Here is a 13,576-nt window from a genome sequence, read left to right as displayed (position 1 = left end):
TTTTCTAGTTCTCTTAATTGTGATGTTAGGGTGTCAATTTTAGATCTTTCCTGCTTTCTCTTGTGGGCATTTAGTGCTATAAATTTCCCTCTACACACTGCTTTAAATGTGTCCCAGAGATTCTGGTATGTTGTGTCTTTGTTCTCGTTGGTTTCAAAGAACATCTTTATTTCTGCCTTCATTTCATTATGTACTCAGTAGTCATTCAGGAGCAGGTTGTTCAGTTTCCATGTAGTTGTGTGGTTTTGAGTGAGTTTCTTAATCCTGAGTTCTAGTTTGATTGCACTGTGGTGTGAGAGACAGTTTGTTATAATTTCTGTTCTTTTACATTTGCTGAGGAGTGCTTTACTTCCAAGTATGTGGCCAATTTTGAAACAAGTGCAATGTGGTCCTGAGAAGAATGTATATTCTTTTGATTTGGGGTGGAGAGTTCTGTAGATGTCTATTAGGTCTGCTTGGTACAGAGCTGAGTTCAAGTCCTGGATATCCTTGCTAACTTTCTGTCTCGTTGATCTGTCTCATGTTGACAGTGAGGTGTTAAAGTCTCCCATTATTATTGTGAGGGAGTCTAATTCTCTTTGTAGGTCTCTAAGGACTTGCTTTATGAATCTGGGTGCTCCTGTATTGGGTGCATATATATTTAGGATAGTTAGCTCTTCTTGTTGAATTGATTCCTTTACCATTATGTAATGACCTTCTTTGTCACTTTTGATCTTTGTTGGTTTAAAGTCTGTTTTATCACAGAGTAGGATTGCAACCCCTGCTTTTTTTGTTTTCCATTTGCTTGGTAGATCTGCCTCCATCCCTTTATTTTGAGCCTATGTGTGTCTGCACATGAGATGGGTCTCCTGAATACAATACACTGATGGGTCTTGACCCTTTATCCAATTTGCCAGTCTGTGTCTTTTAATTGGATCATTTAGCCCATTTACATTTAAGGTTAATATTGTTATGTGTGAATTCGATCCTGTCATTATGATGTTAGCTGGTTATTTTGCTCGTTAGTTGATGCAGTTTCTTTATAGCATCGATGGTTTTTACAATTTGGCATGGTTTTGCAGTGGCTGGTACTGGTTGTTCCTTTCCATGTTTTGTGCTTCCTTCAGGAGCTCTTGTAAGGCAGGCCTGGTGGTGACAAAATCTCTCAGCATTTGCTTTTCTGTAAAGGATTTTATTTCTCCTTCACTTATGAAGCTTAGTTTGGCTCGATATGAAATTCTGGGTTGTTGAATATTGGTCCCCACTCTCTTCTGGCTTGTAGAGTTTCTGCTGAGAGATCAGCGTTAGTCTGATGGGCTTCCCTTTGCGGGTAACCCAACCTTTCTCTCTGGCTGCCCTTAACATTTTTTCCTTCATTTCATCTTTGGTGAATCTGACAATTATGTGTCTTGGAGTTGCTCTTCTCAAGGCGTGTCTTTGTGGCATTCTCTGTATTTCCTGAATTTGAATGTTGGCCTGCCTTTCTAGGTTGGGGAAGTTCTCCTGGATAATATCCTGCAGAGTGTTTTCCCACTTGGTTCCATTCTCCCCATCACTTTCATGTACACCAATCAGACGTAGATTTGGTCTTTTCACATAGTCCCATATTTCTTGGAGTCTTTGTTCATTTCCTTTTACTTTTTTTTCTCTAAACTTCTCTTCTCACTTCATTTCATTCATTTGATCTTCAATCACTGATACCCTTTCTTCCACTTGATCGAATTGGCTACTGAAGCTTGTGCATGCGTCATGTAGTTCTTGTGCCATGGTTTTCAGCTCCATCAGGTCATTTAAAGTCTTCTCTATGCTGTTTATTCTAGTTAGCCATTCATCTAATGTTTTTTCAAGGTTTTTAGCTTCTTCGTGATGGGTTCAAACATCCTCCTTTAGCTTGGAGAAGTTTGTTATTACCGATCATCTGAAGTCTTCTCTCAACTCGTCAAAGTCATTCTCTGTCCAGTTTTGTTCCATTGCTGGTGAGGAGCTGTGTTCCTTTGGAGGAGAAGAGGTGCTCTGATTTTTGGAATTTTCAGCTTCTCTGCTCTGGTTTCTCCCCATCTTTGTGGTTTTATCCACCTTTGGTCTTTGATGATTGTGACGTACATATGGGATTTTGGTGTGGATGTCCTTTCTGTTTGTTAGTTTTCCTTCTAACAGTCAGTACCCTCAGCTGCAGGTCTGTTGGAGTTTGCTGGAGGTCCACTCCAGGCCCTGTTTGCCTGGGTATCACCAGCAGAGGCTGCAGAACAGCAAATATTGCAGAACAGCAAATGTTGCTGCCTGATCTCCTTCCTCTGGAAGCTTCATCTCAGAGGGGCATCCGGCTGTATGAGGTGTCAGTCGGCCCCTACTGGGTGGTGTCTCCCAGTTAGGCTACTTGGGGGTCAGGGACCCACTTGAGGAGGCAGTCTGTCCGTTTTCAGATCTCAAACTCCATGCTGGGAGAACCACTACTCTCTTCAAAGCTGTCAGACAGGGAATTTAAGTCTGCAGAAGTTTCTGCTGCCTTTTGTTCAGCTATGCCCTGCCCCCAGAGGTGGAGTCTATAGAGGCAGGCAGGCCTGCTTGAGCTGTGGTGGGCTCTGTCCCGTTCGAGCTTCCTGGCCACTTTGTTTACTTACTCAAGCCTCAGCAATGGAGGATGCCCCTCCCCCAGCCTTGCTGCTGTCTTGCAGTTGGATCTCAGACTGCTGTGCTAGCAGTGAGCAAGGCTTCATGGGCGTAGGACCTGCCAAGCCAGGTACAGGATATAATCTCCTGGTGCGCCGTTTGCTAAGACCATTGGAAAAGCTCAGTATTAGGGTGGGAGTGTCTCAATCTTCCAGGTACAGTCTGTCACAGCTTCCCTTGGCTAGGAAAGGGAATTCCCCAATCCCTTGCACTTCCCAGGTGAGGCGATGCCCCACTCTGCTTCTGCTCACACTTCATGGGCTGCACCTACTATCCAACAAGCCCCAGTGAGATGAACCTGGTACCTCAGTTGGAAATGCAGAAATCATCCGTCTTCTGCATTGCTCACGCTGGGAGCTGTAGACTGGAGCTGTTCCTATTCAGCCATCTTGGAAGCCAAAAAGCCCAGAGTTAGAATTTTAAATGAACTTTTGCGCTTCACACTTTGCTTCTTTTATGTGGTAGAGCTAGGATGTTCTTTCTGACTTCTTATTTGTAGTTAGTTTCACAGAAAATTCTTCTGGGTTTAGTGTGCTGCTAATCTTTTGTTTGAAAGATAAAAAGATTTATATATACATATTTTTTTAAAAAGACCAAACAGGTTGGATGTGGTGGCTCATGCCCTATAATCCCAGCACTTTGGGAGGCTGAGGTGGGCAGATCATCTGAGGTCAGGAGTTCAAGACCAGCCTGGCCAACATGGTGAAACCCCATCTCTACTAAAAATACAAAAAATTAGCCAGGCATTGTGGCACATGCCTGTAGTCCCAGCTACTCAGGAGGCTGAGGCATGAGAATTGCTTGAACCTGGGAGGCAGAGGTTGCAGTGAGACAAGATCACGCCACTGTACTCCAGCCTGGGTGATGGAGTGAAACTCTGTCTTAAAAAAAAAAATACAGAAAACATTCACCTTAGCACCTTCTGATAAAAATTAAAAAAAAAAAGATGCTGATTTTACCTTACCACTGATTTTCATTAAACTTTAAAGCTTTTGTTGAAGCAACAGGATCACAATTTCTTTCCCCTGTCACTAACACCCAGATTGTTTCAAATACTCAAAAGGGAAGTGCAAAACATCATGCCGTAGGATTTCTATGCCTTAGCTTCTGCAGTATTTCTCTACAAAGGGGCCAAGATAACCCTAGCATTCCTGTCTTCACTCTCAGAGCTGTACAAATTATGCTTTTCGATGTATTCTTGAACAAGATCTGGTAGCAACTAGTGAACGCTCTGGACCCTTCTAAGGGCTCTCCGGATTTTTGTGGATGAGATATCATGAATGATCCATTCGTTCACCACATGAATGTTGCTGTGGTGTTTCCATAGCACATTAGAGTCATGGATGAATTTCTGAGCATCATTTGCAGCCCGAGTAATACATAGGAGCCCATAGTCAGCCACAATTTGGGTGATGTCTTCACTTTTCCACAAATTAGGAACACCAAAGCACTCCAGTAAATCTGCCCCACACAGCAGCTTGACCTTTGGTGCACCTTTTGGTTTTGGCTCTAGGGATTTTTTTTGACTAGAATCTTGTCTTTGTTCAGTTCGTTTCCTCTTCCATCCAGGCCTTTCTAGTGTAGGTGAGTTCTGCTGGTGATCACAGTTACTAGCCTCCAGTTTCTTCCGACGGCATGTTAGCAAAGTAACAGTCTCTTTCCACTTTTTCTGAAGACTTTCCCATGTATCAACTTCCACTAACTTGGAATTCTTGGTGGCGAGTTCAGCTATGATGACCTGGTGAAGGGCAGGAATGAGTCCTTTCTTCTTATAAGCATCACCAACAGAAAAGATCATGCCTTTGACAACTCTATATCTTCCTCTTCCATTCATATAGTCCTTGGCCAGCTCAAACAACCTGAGGTGCTTGTTGGTGATAGGATTGAAGGAGCTACAGCAAGGAGAACCACTTCGGTCTTCTCTGAATTTTCCATGGTAAGAACTCGAAGTTGTTGATGTAAATGGAAAACTGTGATGCCTCCCTTGTTGTTTTTACAAAGGAAATTCTTTGAATCTGAAGTGTCTTGCAAAGTAGACTATTGGAACCATTCCAATTAGTGTGTCAACAGTCTTCTCCAAGGTGGGCTAGAAAAATGGTTTTATATCCAAATTGTAACTTGTGCCCTCACTGTCCACTGGCCTGAGTGCTCCTGGAGACAACCCGTGTCCAGGACGCCAGTGAGGGGAACACCTTTCCTATTGTATTTTTACTGGACCTTTTCCAGTATTCAGTACAGTAACATTCTGTATAGATTTATAGCCTAGGAACAATAGGCTACAGCATATAGCCTAGGTGTGTAGTAGGCTATACCATCTGGGTTTGTGTAAGTACAGTCTATGATGTTCACACAACAATGAAATCACCTAACAATGCATTTCTCAGAATGTATCCGTATCATTAGCAACATGTGACTGGGTAACAAGAAGTAATTGCTTTAACATTGTCATCAACCAAGCTTTTCCACTTAAGAGAAAAGCAATAGAAATACAAATTTAAACAATTTAATTAAAACTACTTTAACCTTAATTTTGAATTGAGAATATAAGTATGAACTCATGATGTACTTTGTCTAAAAATACATATTCCCTGCCTCTTCTGAAGAAAAAGTTTTAAAAACAATTACCAATGCAATAGCAATGAACATCTTTCACACCCAGATTGCGACCTCTAAATAGCATTCCCCATTTAAAGAAACTAAAACATTTTGGAGAAATGACTGATTCTACATCTGGAGCAAGACATGCATAAGATGACTATGGGTCATTCTTACTTTTCCTTCCTTCCTTCCTTCCTTCCTTCCTTCCTTCCTTCCTTCCTTCCTTCCTTCCTTCCTTCCCTCTTTCCTTTTCTCTTTCTCTCTGTCTTTCTCTGTGTTCCTTTCTTTAAGGTCTCACTCTGTCGCCCAGGCTAGAGTGCAGTGGCATGATCACAGCTCATTGTAACCTTGAACTCCTGGGCTTAAGTGATCCTCCTGCCTCAGCCTCCTGAGTAGCTAGGGCTGCAGGCGTGTGCCACCATGCCCAGCTAATTTTTTACTTTATTTTTGTAGAGGCGGAGTCTCACTGTGTTAGCCAGGCTGGCATTGAACTCCTGGCCTCAAACAATCCTAAAGTGCTAGGATAACAGGTGTGAGCCACTGCACTTGGTGCCATCTACATTTTCCTAATGTCAGTTATGCTAATTGTATAAAATGATCTCACTACCTGTTATTCTATTAGCAAAATTGCTTTGCAGACACCTAAATAGTACTTTCATTAAAAAGGAAATGCACAGAAATTGTAGAACATTATTACCTGTTAAATTTTACCGCTACTTTTTTACAGTAGTGAGAACCCAGCCCTGAGTAAGTAAATTTTCTAACTGTGTTTGTTTTCCCACACATGATTTTTGAAGCTCATAGCTATTTCAGTCTTTCAAACTCCTGTGCTTTGAAATTCCTATAGTTGACCAGGAGTGGTGGCTGACACCTATAATCCCACCAGTTTGGGAGGCTGAGGCAAGAAGATTGCTTGAGTCCAGGAGTTTGAGACTATAGTGAGCTATGATCATGTCACTATACTCTAGCTTGGGTGACAGAGCAAGACTCTGTCTCAACAACAACAACAACAACAAAAAAAAAAAAAAAAAAAAGAGAGAAAAGAAATGCCTGTTGTTGCAGAAAAGCCTCGAATTTTTTCTTTTTCTTTTCCTTTTTTTTTTTTTTTTGAGTTGGAGTCTCACTCTGTTGCCCAGGTTGCAGTGCAGTGGTACGATCTCAGCTCATTGCAACCTCTGTCTCCTGGATTCAAGCAATTTTCCTGCCTCCGCCTCCCAAGTAGCTGGGATTACAGGCATGTGCCACCACACCTAGCTAATTTTTGTATTTTTAGTAGAGATGAGGTTTCGCCATGTTGGCCAGGCTGGTCTCAAACTCCTGACCTCAGGTGATCCATCCTCTTTGACTTCCCAAAGTGCTGGGATTACAGGTGTGAGTCACTGCGCCTGGGTGCCTCCAATTTTTTCTGAATGAGGTATAAACTTTGTAGACCAGAGAGACCCTGTGTCTTTTCTAAATTCTTCCCAAATTATAAATGGCAAGATACAGTTGACTTACTAGGTCACTCTCAACATTAGAATAAAGGGGGAAATGTAGTATAGAGTCCCAGAAAATCTGTAACAATAGAGTTTCCTGACAGTATAACAAACATTTCAAATCAAGTATAAAATGTCCCTCTTTCCCAGTAAGTAGAGCTACCCTGGCCCTTTCAGTTACTCTTTGGGGTAATCAACTGTTAGTGCATACTCAGCCACAAGAACCCTTGGACAAGATACGTCTTACTATCTTCCTTTACCTGGAGATCCACCCATTGCTTCTCACTTAGTCTAGATATCACAGGATTAGTTAGACCTCAAGCTTCCCAGATAGTGTAGCTCCTAAAATTATAGAGAGAACAGCAGAAACTTTATTTCCCTACATTCTCTATTACTTTCTCAACCCACAAAAGAAGAAAAATATACAATCTAACCCACAAATGGAGGAAAATGTACAATCTGGAATAAATCTTAAGGTGTCATCTCCTTTGTCTGTCATCTTTAATCTGCTAGAATATCTGACATTAGGCCCAGAAAATTGAGATTTACTTCCACTTCTCAAAGATCTCTATTTCCTCTACAAAGGAATACTCATCAGTAAGGCAATGCTCTTGGCTCAATTTAGCTTAAAGGGACTTAGACTGGAACTCTCCATTACAGAAGCTTTCTCCCCTGTGTATTTGTATTAATGTATTCTTTCCTCCTGACAATCTTCTCCCAGAAAATTTCTCCCTCCCTAATAGTGTTTTCAGTGGACAGACATTAACCATCATCAGTCTTCAATCCTAGTTTGTAGTATTTAGATATTCTGATGTCCCTTAGTTCACTAGATTCATTGGTTTGTTCAGTAAATATTTACTGAGCATCTACCAGGCCCTGGTATAGGTCAATAAGCAACACAGAACTCTTCCTTTCATGGAACTAACATCCCAGTGGCTCTTGCAAATATCCTGTGAGATGGCTTCAAACAGGCAGCATGGTAGTGTGTCCTAAACAAGTGGAAAAAAGAATCAGACTAGTACATGCAGGTTTCCTCTTCATGAAGCTCTCATTCCTATCCTCTGGGTCCATTTTTCTCATAGGTAGGTTGTGCACTCTGCTTCTTACATTCTCAAAAACAGTGCACTGAACTGCAGGTGTTGTGGGAATACATTTAAGAAATGTTAAAAAAGACCATAGGGGAAATGACTCACTTTGTAGAAATTTACATCAATAGTGTATCTGGAATGATCCACTTTGCTAGCTTGGAATACAAACACAATTGCCTCACATTTATTTATTCAATTTATTACCTGCCCTTAGTGACAGGAAGTCCACTTATTTCCTAAGGCCTCCCTCAGCCAGCCTGCTTAAGTAAGAACACTAGGAACTTACTCAGTTCAAAGGCGATCAGTCCTGCAAAAAGCCAGGATGAGAGAGAAAGCTGGGAAGTATGAACAATCCACTAACGCCTTGGCTTGGTCTCTGTCACATGAGGTTAAAGATGGGTCCCGCACATTCTGATATCAGGACATTTGTTTGTGGCTGCTGTGATGCTTCTACTGATTCAGCTCTCTTCTTCCCATCACCCCGCCAGTGTCCCTCTGGAGCTCTGAGACCGCATCTGTTTTAGGTCACATTCACACACTCATCTATTTTTCCCTTCAATGCTTAGCACCAAGCCAAGTGGGCCAAAGCTAGAAAAGAACTCAATCCCAGCCTCTTGTCATGCTGGAGCACACAAGTCTTCTCCATAAATCCTTGTTTGGTCTGTCTTAGCATCTCTTCCTGCCACTGGACTACCTCGGCATACCCCAACAATGAATCTCCCTGTTGCATGCAAAGGAGAAAGCCAGATGTTGTTAAGCAACAAACACATGCTCATTTTGGACACCTACACCTACACACAAACTCTCACAGGCAAAGATTGTCTGTGTGCCTTACATTTTCACAACTTGGAGGGTCTTTTAAATGATTTTCCTACGGTGAAGCAATATCCTTCAGGGAACTGTTTTTGGCTGACAGTAAAAGAAGTGGAAGCTCATGACAACACTAACTTTTCATAGAGAAAGGTCTGCTTCTAGCACTATGGATATTGAGTGAGACCAAGTCATCATTACATAGGGCTTCATTATTCATGAGGGGAGGGCTACATTGTTTGCTTCTCTCCCACCACCTGGTATTTTTACTGAACATCAGCATTTTAATAACTGAGGAAAATATGAATGAGAATATGTTAGTGTGCCATTTGTGGTGGCTTTTAGAAAGCATGATGTTGGACAAATGAAAGTCAATGATGATGGTGACATAAGACTTTCTGGGCCACCTATTTGAAGGCTCCTTTCTCGTTCAAACACCTCATTGTTCTTCTACTTTCAATAACACTACATAAACTGCAGAATTAAATCAGAAATCTTTAGCCAGGCATTCAAAGTCTTCTACAATCTAGGACTTACCCACCTGTTTGTCTTAATTTATCATTATCTTTCTAACTAAATTCTGAGCTTTGGCTGTATTTGTTTACTCACTAGTTCATGAAATTACCATGCACAGTTTTAAAGATAAACTTTAATTTGGAATAATTTTTAGATGTACAGAAAAAAATATGAAGTTGGTACAGAGAGTTCCTATATGTCTACTCTTTATCCAGTTTCCCCTAATGTTAAAATCTTACATTATCATGATACATTTGTGAAAGTTAAGAAAACAATGTCGGTATATTACTTTTGACTAAACATCAGTTTTCATACTACAGTCCTTTTGCTGTTTCAGGATCCCATCCAGGATAACAAATTATATTTAGACCACACATCTTTTTTGTTTCTAGTCTCTGTTCATTGCATTTTCCCCCCAGGATGCCCTTTTCTCTCCTTTCATATTCTCCAAGGTCCATTCATGTCTTATTTCTGCAAGCTTTTCCTAATTGCTCCTGTCCTCTGTGATTTTTCTGATCTTCAAATTGCAGAACCACTTTTGTCTGGATCACATATTTGGAACATGGCATACACTGACCTGCATTACTATATATCTTTTTGTGTTTTGTTTGCCAATTAGCTTTTAAGGAAAGGATAATATCTCATTCATTTTTCTCATCTCTGGCACATGTGCAGGCATTGTGTTCTATAAATATTAATGGAATTATTAGAGGCCTAAGGCTACTACATTTATATTTTATAATATACTAAATATAAATATAACTTGACAAATCATAATAACTAATATTTATTGAGTGCCTACCATATGACAGGCACCTTAAAGTCTTTAGATATAGTTTTAGAGTTAATTCTTTTAATTTGTCTCACGATGTTTTTACTCTATACACTGGGCTGGGATTTAGAAGCTATTTTGCATCATATCCTGTCTCTTTACTCTCTGAGGGCAGCAACTTTATATCTTCCTGCCCAGAACTAAAAGGTGAATGTTATAGAACACAATGCCAACTATTTATTTTTCTTCCTTATGACAATATATTCTCTTATAATTTTTTAAATTATAAAATAAGTTTATACACATGAAGAAATTCTAAAGTGTACATATATAGTAAGAGATACCTTCTTCAATTTTTCCTTCCAATTCATCAAGATCAAATTGTTTAAAATTTTGAACTTGACACAGGTTGTTAAAAATTTGAATATTTTAAATTATAAATAAACACATATTCATGATCTTAAAAATTTCAAACTCCAGTTATACAGAAGAATACATACAAAAAGGAAATCTCCATGAGTCCTACTTTTCAGAGGAAACCACTTGTGAGAGTTTACTATTATACTATTACTATAAAGGAAATCTCCATGAGTCCTACTTTTCAGAGGAAACCACTTGTGAGAGTTTACTATTATAAAACCTCCAGGAGTTTTCTATGCATATAAGCTTTTCATGTTTTATTTTTGGGAGGAATGGAATCCGGGCATATCTGATCCTGATATTTCCAAGGTGTTCCTAGACACCTTCTGCTGCCTTGGATATCGTTACCTGTTATTTCCCCCCCCCCATTCTAGCCAATCTCATTTTCCTGGGCACAAACCAATCCTTCCCCTTTTTCAGGCTTCGTCTTTCTGACTCCAAAGAGTAAGTTTTTCTAGGATTGTTTTTTTTCTTTCCCTGCATGTTTTCATCCTCAGAGTTTATCCATTCTCTGGGTTGGTTACCATTTTCTCTCACTCTGTTTTCTTATGGTCAAATTTCTTTTTGGAGTTTCCCAACCCACGCTCATTCCTTAGGCCTCTGAAATCTGACTCACATCCACCACTCCAATAAAATTATATTTGAAGATTCCTGAGACATCACAGAAATTATTTTAGCTCCTACCCCTACGGGCTTCTGGGTACTATTAACTCTTCTTTCTCCTTCTAGAAGCACTCCTCCTGGCTTCAGAGGCATTGCAAAATCGCAGTGCTAATTCTACATTTAGGATTGGCACCTCCCCTACTGATCCTATGGGGTCTCTTGTTCCCCCTCTCTTTCTCCAGCCCACACCCCCTCCATCTCTTTGGTGAATTTTTCAGCTCCCCAAACCTCAAACACCATCTAACTCCATCTGTCCAACATGAACTAACCTTTCTTAAATTCTAGTCCCACACTTCCAACTCTCTGCAGGTCATATTCACAATTTTACTTCAACATTAACAGCTCAAAACTTAAAACTCATCCACTTGATTTTTTATTTTTGTTAATGGTACTGCCACTCTTTTGGTCACCTAGGTAACATATTGGTCATTTTTCTCTCCAGTGACCCTTGAATCTCATCACTGTTTCTCCCATAAGTTCCACTGCTACATGTTTTGCCTCCTTCTCATGTCTAGTCCATTATCTCCCCAATTCTCAATTGCACTTTTATAGCCTTCTGATTGTTTTACCTTCATTCCCTTCTTCATTGTCTATCCATCCATAAATTGCCAGGCAAGTCTTCACTAAAGCCCGACTCTGATTATGACACTTCCCTGCTCAAAACTCTTCAGTAACGAGCCTGAGAGTGAAAGATAAATTCTTCGGCATGATTTTGGAAACCTGGTATAATAGCCATTCTCAAACTTCTTTGTTTTAGGATCCTTTTTTTTTTTTTTTGAGATGGAGTCTCGCTGTGTTGCCCAGGCTGGAGTGCAGTGGCACCATCTCAGCTCACTGGAACCTCCGCCTCCCGGGTTCAAGCCATTCTCCTGCCTCAGCCTCCCGAGTAACTGGGACTACAAGTACGCACCACCACGCCCAACTAGTTTTTTGTATTTTTAGTAGAGACGGGGTTTTGCCATATTGGTCAGGCTGGTCTTGAACTCCTGACCTCGTGATCAGTCTGCCTCGGCCTCCCAAAGAGCTGGGATTACAAGCGTGAGCCACCGCGACTGGCCAGGATCCCTTTTCACTGTTAAAAATTATCAAGGACTCCAAGAAACTTTTATTTATATGGACTATACCTATCACTATTTATTAAATTAGGAGACTGAGGGAACTTTTAACATATTTATTTCTCATATATTTTAAAACAGCAATAACAAACCCATTACATGTTAACATATTTTATGAAAAAATTATTTTTCCAAAACAAAAAAAATAGAAGAATGGCATTGTTTTTCATTTTTGCAAATTTTCTAATGGCTGACAATAGAAGACGGCTATAGTCTCATAGCTGCTTGTACGTTCAATCTGCTATGATATCACACATCATGTAGACTCTGGAACATTCCACTGTGTATTTACAAAAGAGGGAGCATTAAAGGCAAATAGCATCTTAGCATTATTGAGAAAATAGTTTTGCCCTCACAGTCCTGTGATAATGTCCCAGGTCCCCAGAGCCACTGCTAGGGACTTTTGTCTCATTGATCCTCAACCAAACCTCATAGCCAGTTAAAACCAGGCTATCCTCTAAGCAAATTCACATTTTCGTGGCTATTCTCTGAAATGAGTAATGTGATCAGAGAATTTTACTTGTATATTGGGGGTACCCTATGGTTGGCCCAGGGTAAAAAAAAAAAAAAAAAAAAGAGAGAGAGAGAGACAGGGATTTTTTTGTCCTCTGATTGGCTGGAAAGCCTAGAGTGCTTCTAGAGTACTAGAGTCTAGAGTACTGGAAATCAAGGAACTTAAGTGCTAGTGACAATTCTGTAACTAACATTTTATGTGACCTTGGACAAGTCATTTAATATCTTGATTCTCAGTTCTTGAATGTATAAGCCAAGGAAATTAGATGAGATGATCTCTCGGAGAAGTTCGAGATCTAAAATCATCAGTGAGCTGGAATTAACTCACCTGAAGTCTGTTTTGAAGAAGTAGGAGATACCTGCCACTTCCCATACGACTCACGCCTATAATCCCAGCACTTTTGGAGGCTGAAGTGGGAGGATCCCTTGAAGTCAGGAGTTCAAGACCAGATTGGTCAGCATGGTGAAACCCTATCTCTACTAAAAAATACAAAAATTAGCTGGGCATGGTGGCACATGCCAATAATCCCTGCTACTCCGGAGGCTGAGGCACGAGAATCTTTTGAACCCAGGAGGTGGAGGATGCAGCGAACAGAGATCGTGCCACTGCACTCCAGCCTGGATGACAGAGCAAGACTCTGTCTCAAAAAAAGAAAAAGAAGAAAGAATCCACTAGATCTTTGTTAATTAAATTTGGAATAAAATGTCAAGAAATTTCATGAAATTTAGAATGTTTTCAGCCATTATTTTTTCCATTCTTTTTATGCCCCCCAACCCTTCCTTCCTCTTTTCTCTTTCAGAAACTCCAGTTACACATTGTCACATACTCAATGATGCACTGTGCTTTTTGGTTTGTTTTGTCTTTTTTCCTCTCTGTGTGTTTCATTTTGAATGGTTTCCATTGCTATGACTTCAAATTTACTAGCCTTTTCTTCTACAGCATCAGATCTTGTTAAT

General features: G+C 40.3%; 1 pseudogene; it reads right to left on the bottom strand.

The window, feature by feature from the left end:
* Window positions 1-3,486: 3,486 nt before the first annotated feature.
* On the bottom strand, window positions 3,487-4,584 carry LOC129035610 (nicotinamide/nicotinic acid mononucleotide adenylyltransferase 1-like; annotated as a pseudogene).
* Window positions 4,585-13,576: the final 8,992 nt, after the last annotated feature.

Source organism: Pongo pygmaeus, chromosome 3 (genome assembly GCF_028885625.2).
Source record: "Pongo pygmaeus isolate AG05252 chromosome 3, NHGRI_mPonPyg2-v2.0_pri, whole genome shotgun sequence".
Taxonomy (NCBI): domain Eukaryota; kingdom Metazoa; phylum Chordata; class Mammalia; order Primates; family Hominidae; genus Pongo; species Pongo pygmaeus.
This window is presented reverse-complemented; position numbering and strand designations above follow the sequence as displayed.